The sequence below is a fragment of the Heterodontus francisci genome, unplaced genomic scaffold, assembly GCF_036365525.1.
Source record: "Heterodontus francisci isolate sHetFra1 unplaced genomic scaffold, sHetFra1.hap1 HAP1_SCAFFOLD_91, whole genome shotgun sequence".
NCBI classification, from domain to species: domain Eukaryota; kingdom Metazoa; phylum Chordata; class Chondrichthyes; order Heterodontiformes; family Heterodontidae; genus Heterodontus; species Heterodontus francisci.
In genome coordinates, this window is record NW_027140989.1 from 3,631,934 (window position 1) to 3,638,462 (window position 6,529).

At 41.0% G+C, this 6,529-nt stretch overlaps 1 non-coding gene across 1 annotated transcript; it reads left to right on the forward strand.

The window, feature by feature from the left end:
- Nucleotides 1-5,959: 5,959 nt before the first annotated feature.
- trnag-ccc (transfer RNA glycine (anticodon CCC)) lies at nt 5,960-6,031 on the forward strand. Its single transcript has one exon. It is a non-coding gene; the product is annotated as a tRNA-Gly (tRNA).
- The last annotated feature ends 498 nt before the right edge of the window (nt 6,032-6,529 follow it).

Sequence of the window (6,529 nt, forward strand, 5' to 3'; positions counted from 1 at the left end):
AGGGCAGTATCTGTGGAGAGTGGTCCTCAAAGGATGTCCATGTCTGGAGATTTAGGATCTCTGAAGAGGGTCTCCGAGCCCATAGTGCTGGGATCTATGGAGAGTGATCCTGAAGTGGGTGTCCGAACCTGGAATAGCGGGATCTGTGGAGAGTGATCCTGAAGTGGGTGTCCGAGCCTGGAGTGGCAGGATCTGTGGAGAGTGATCCTGATGAGAGTTTATAAACCTGGAATGGAAGCTTTCTGTGGAGGTACAGGTGGAGGCCATTCATTCCCAGTATTTTATAAAGGTTTAGCATAACTTATATGTTTTTACTCTATGCCTCTATTAATAAAGCCAAGTGTCCTGTTTGCTCTTTGCTACCTTTTCAATCCTTCTAAAATTGGTGTACATTGTCTCTCTGCTTCTGCACCCAGTTTAGCATTGTAACGTTTCATTTGTATGGCATTCTTCCTTCCAAATTATAGCACGTCACACTTCTCTGTGTAAAATTTCATCTGTTATGTGAAAGCCCATTTTACCATTTTTTTTAAGTTCCCCTGAAGTGTGTTACGATCACTAGCATAGGACAAAATTCCTGAGCATTCTTTGATGCTATCTCCATGGACAGAGCAATCTTTTACGCGAGCTCAAATGTAGGATTTTGTGTGTTTAGTATCTTATTTCACCCACCAATAGAAGCACAAATATGTCACGTAAATCTTGTTCACTGCAGTCCCTGCTGCTGTTTGCTGCCTGTATTTACAGACTTTTATCTCAACCTCGTCACCATGTTCTCTAATATATTCAGGGGGCATCAGCACAGAAAATGTTCACCAAGCATGGCAAGTGCAAGGAAATGTTTATTTATGTCATTATGTCATGAACATAATGTACATATTTTTACATGTGTGAATCATCAAGATGTGTCTTCATAAATGGAACCCCGTCACAATAAACACTGTCACCTTTCAATGTTTAGCAGACAGGTTTGACTGCCTGATGTGTGTGATTCCCATATTAATGTGTTTGTACAAAGTTCGGGGAAAGATGGAGATATGAATAATTTACAGGGAAATCTTTTAAACATATTACCACATCTCTCACTCACAAAGATCTGCAAACACATGGATTCCAAAAGAACCTGAGTACAAAATCACCGAAAATAAACACAGCCAGAGAGACTTGCAATAACCTGTAGCTCAGGGAAAGTACATGATGTTATGGAAGGGATTTTGTTTCTTTTAAAATATTTTTTGAAGAATTCAAAATCAAACTGAATAAATGTAGGACCAGTTCTTTTTCAAGAGGGCACCAAAAGAACCAATTTGGCAACGATGTTTACTGGTTGTCACATGATTCAAGTTAAATATAGAGCAGAAACCCTGGTCACAGGGAGAAATGTGGTTCGTGAAGTCAGTCATGCCCCTTGATTGGACAAGCTTGGCAGCAGCAGCGCAAACCAAAGAAGGCAGAAAACTCACAACCTTTGGTTGTCGCAGTCAGTGTGTTTTACCTGCTGGAGTGAGCAGCTGATAAAGTTAGCCTGAAGAATCGTCAAGGAAGGAGAGAAGACCACAACCCAGTTTGTTTTCCAGAAAATCTTTAAAAGACCCTGAGAAGTCCACTGAGTTAATTCATTTTGTCGCATGTCTTTGAAGAAGGCCTGCTAAAATTAATTCTCAATGCCTTCTGAAAAGAACTGTTCTAAAATACCCCAGTGACCTGTCTACGTATACTCGGAAGTTAGACTGTATTCCAGTTTTGCAGCAACATATCTCATCTGATGATTTCTTCACAAATGAGCAAATAAACAGCCCAAGAGGTTTTTTTTGTCTGTAACAGAGTGCTGAATTAAAAAAAAAAATCCCTTTTATTTCTTCAGCTATCCGGTGTGTGTGTGTGTGCGTGTGGCTCGAAGATAAAAAAAAGGACTTTAAAAGTTGTTCAAGGTGAAAAAGGAACTTTTAAAATTTCCACCTGTGTGTTTATGCTTTACTTCATGACTAGTTAAAACTTGTTCGACAATAAATGGATAATTTTGTTGTTCATTAAAGAAACTTAGTCAGTGTCTTCTATTCTGGGAAAAAGAGAGCATATGATTGACTGTATCAGTATGTGGGAAAAGTTCACATAGATGTTGTGACCTGTGGAGAAGTGGGATGAGAATAAAGAGTGCCCTCCTCTGCCCTTAGTTGTCACAGCACTTGTGATCTGGCTCAGTAGCTTAATTGGTTTGAGTGTTTGTCTAATTATCAGAAAATCTTGGATTCATATCCTTGCTTCAAAAGTTTAGCTATCAATCATTTACATCCATTTTCTTGTGAACTTTAACTTTTCTTATGAATTTCATTCACAAAAGAAAACAGCTCAGTGGTTGCCTTTGTGAAGGATGTGAGTTAGAAATGGCTGTTCCTGCTCGTACAGATGTCCAGTGCTAATATTTCAATGGCAACTCAATCCCCTACAATTTATTTGAGAGCAATGTGTTTGCAGTTGCATTTAACCTGGAAAACAGCTCAACATTAATCTCACTGAAGGAAAGTGTGACCGTGTTGTATGTTTCAGAGTGTTTGTGCCGTTTTGTGTCTCTTTTAACCAAGACTATAACACGACGCAAAGGGGAGGGTTGATCCATTAGAACATTGGAACATTAGAACATTACAGCGCAGTACAGGCCCTTCGGCCCTCGATGTTGCGCCGACCATCTGACCTACACTATTCCATTTTCATCCATATGTCTATCCAATGACCACTTAAATGCCCTTAAATCCGAGGTTTAGAATATATTATCATTCAGGAGCAAGAAAAATCAAAAGGAACAAAATAAGAAAACCCAGTCTCCAGATTTGACAATCTGTAGATCCGCTTTGGGAAAGTGAATCAGAGCAGAATGAAGGGTGAACTGTCCGACTGCCCAGAAGAGATGAAGACACAGCTCAGTCAGCACGTTCCCCTGGTTTATGATGCTGGAACATTCCTCACACAGAAATTATTCAATCAATATTCATCTGCCAAGTCGGTCTGAGGCTGTGCCTTTCTGATCAAGTGGAGTTAAAGCAATTCATCCAGTCAGTTAGTTCAGTTGTCATTTCATGAGAAATTCGAAGTCATAATGACTTCGTCAGTGACCTAATGGTTCAGGTGTCTGAGTGATGTTAGTCATGATGTGATCAAATGATTGTATGTTCCAGTCTTTCCGTGGTGGGTCTTCACACTGAGTTGAAACGTGTTGGACATGGTCTGGAAATGTTTCACACCGCTCCATTCCCAACAGGACATGACCTGATGTGATGGAAATGTCATTTACTTACAGAAGCTACATTTCCATCATTGCACATCTGGCTGCACAGTCAGGATCTGAGCTGAAGGTGATCATCCTGCCCAAATTTTCATAGAGGCAAAAAAGACATGTGATGGGTTGCTGGCACAAAGTTGGGTGATGAGGTGTTTGAGAGGTTAAGATGATGGATTATTAATTCCTTCTGTTTTACATGTATGAGTTTGAATCCCATCTGCATCAACAGTTTATAAAATGTTCAATACATTGTTTCTTTGTAATTCACCAGCTTTAGCAGAAAGTAGGACTTCAGCTGTTGCAGTACCTGTTCGAAAGATAGTCTAAGTTATTCTGAAGCCATCTTCCAATGTCATCTACATGTAAGCAGGATTTTAAAGGATAAGATGTAGCTTTTCAAAGTCACTTCAATCTTACTCAAGTCTTTACAAAGAAGCCAGGTAAATCTTTGATGAAAAGTCATATATATTTATAGATCTTTTAAAAGCCCTTCAATCTTGTCAATAAAAAGTCAGATGCAAATTTAAGAACTCTGATAAGGCCATGCTAAAAAGTTACATACAATTAAGAAACAAAATACAACATTTAAAATGTCTGAACTCCCTCTGAAAGGTGACCCCTGCTGCTGCCGGTGTCTTCCTGGAATAGTGGAGCTGTTGTGTCAACAGAAAAGTCCTTCCCGATCAGGCCCTGAGCCTGTTGGTACCGGCTCTAATCCAGCCCAGGTAAAAATCAGGGTACATTGTGGGCAATGAGCCCAAATTGCAGAACTACAGATCCCTGTCACTTTAAAGAGTGGGCTGGTGTGATTATGATCAGAGGCTCCTTCTAAGCACATTTCTCACCACTACAACTTCCAGATGCTGGTGTTAGGGAGTGCATGTGCTGGCAGTTGCAGTGCTGTTCAGACCCTCAATAGCAGTGAAAGTCTCAGTGTTTGCTGCTATTGGGACTGTAAAATCCAGGCCAATATCGCACAGTCCTGTTAGAATTGCTCTCCCTCTGTACAAAATCAAACTCCACACATTGTCTTTCACTCACTCCTGTTTCCAGCCCTGATGGTGCAGAAATCCCCTCTCAAAGGTACACAATCCAGCTGATTTCTGATCAAATATCTCCTTCCTCATTCAATAGAGGAAACAGAGACATGAACAGGAGTCAGGTGCAAGAACGTTTCACCAACAGAGCAAAGAAAGGCACCAACAAAAGTCACACCTCCTTTCCAAATCATTTCACTGGAATATTCTTTCACTTGTTTTGTCGGATGACTGCAATAAATCTGAAAATGAGCACCATGAGGTTTGCGTTCACTAGTCACTTGTTCTCCTGTGTTTGTCTGTCAGGTTTGCAATTCAGTTTGGATTGGATATTGAAGAGAATCTCTTTTCAGATGATTTCACATCGTACTGTGTTTAAAGCAACCAACTTGTAAAATGGAAGATAATGAATGTTTCAATACCTGTGTGACCAGATTCTTCCAATGCTTTTCAACAGCTAGATCGATGATGCTTGTAATCTGTATCCTGTGGAGAATGGGAGAGGAGAATAAAAACATGGTGCATGAACAGGACAGACTGTGTAAAATGGGAGCACAGAAATACTGCCACCTCATTGAAGGTTAATGAGATTTATTCGAAGTCAGACACCTGTCCACAATGAACAAGTGAATACATTAATTGTCCACTTTCAATCTAAATGGGACTGAGGTTCCAACAGAGAGGTTTTCTGGAAAATACCTGCTGCAGTTTTAAAATTGATGAACTGGAACATCTTATACTAACTTTCAAATAACTGGAGTGATTGTATCGTTCTCATAGTGGAGAGAAGGAGTTGTTTATAAATATAAGCAGAAAGACACATTTGTGGATTGGTGAATGAGCTTTCACTTTCTGAAATGTATTTGTCCATTGGTTGCAGGTCACTGGAAATTCTTTTTTACATTTCAATTGTAGCAGCAGCAGTTAGCAGCAAAATGTCTGATTAATCAGAGTAGTGGGTCTGGGAAACACTTAAACAGCCGAGACCCTGTAAAACAGAACTCCAAGTAATATTTTAAATAAGGCACTGAACTGATAGAGCGGTAAAGGCCTGCTCAGGTCAGGAAAAAATACCCGACCCGAACACGACAGAACCACATTGGTCCCAAGCCCGACCCGGCCCGAGTATCTCCATTTATTCCCGCGCCCGAACCGACCCGCGCCTTACCCGACCACCGGAATGTTCACTTTACCTACCTCCCGATTTAGAATCTACAGGAAGCTGCAGCATGAGCGCAATGACGTCATAGAGATGCTCACTTGCTCACTGAGCAGACTCAGAGTTTCCCTCCTAAATGACCTGGACTCCCGGCTTTGGTTGGCTTTTCAACTTTTGACACTTATTAAACTCAACTTCCCAGCAGAGTTAAATGTAATACTTACTGTGTGTGTCACACCCGGACTCAGTCCAACCTGGACCCAGCCTGACCTGAACCTGGCCTGACCCAACCCGAGTCCAAAAGCCAGACCCGGAAGAGCGACCCGACATGACCCGAACCCGACACAGGTCGTCGGGTCCCGTCGGATTCAGGTCGGGTAGCAGGCCTTGACAGAGTGGAGGTCAGATGAGGATTGAATTAATTTCAATCACTGAATCTAAACAAGAAGTAAATCTGCCAGGAATGGAAGACGTTGCTTTATCTGTGAGCTTGTGGCACAACGGTTGCGTGTCTGATTCCCGATCAGAAGGTTGTGTGTTCAAATCACATCAGGCTCAGTTATGTTTTACAGCAGCTCAAGTTCCTGGATTTTATATCAGTAGAGAATTCAATCTTTTGGAATGTTCAGTGAATGGTAGAATTTCAAGATCAACTTTAATAGATTAAAGTCCTGATTTCTGGTTCCGTTCCATTTCCATGCTCAGTTCTTATTTCACACTGTTTTATATCAGAACAATGTTTCAGGGATGTGATGTGTCCATTGTTTGTACAATCGCTCTGTCACCCAGTGTGAGAAATAAAACACAAACCGCCCAGCGTGCGGCTCAAACCCATACCTGGCTCTGTCTATAGGCCACTTAGTTCAGTTGGTTAGGACGCAGTGTTGATAACAACAAGGCTGTGGATTTGATCCCCAACTGCACTGTCACATGGTCAGTCAATAATTTGACACATTTTTCTTACACTTAAAATCCAACTTTTAGATACAAACAAGTTTACATAAAATGTCAGAGGAAACTTATTTTGAACAACATCCATTGTATCTTTGTCACTGG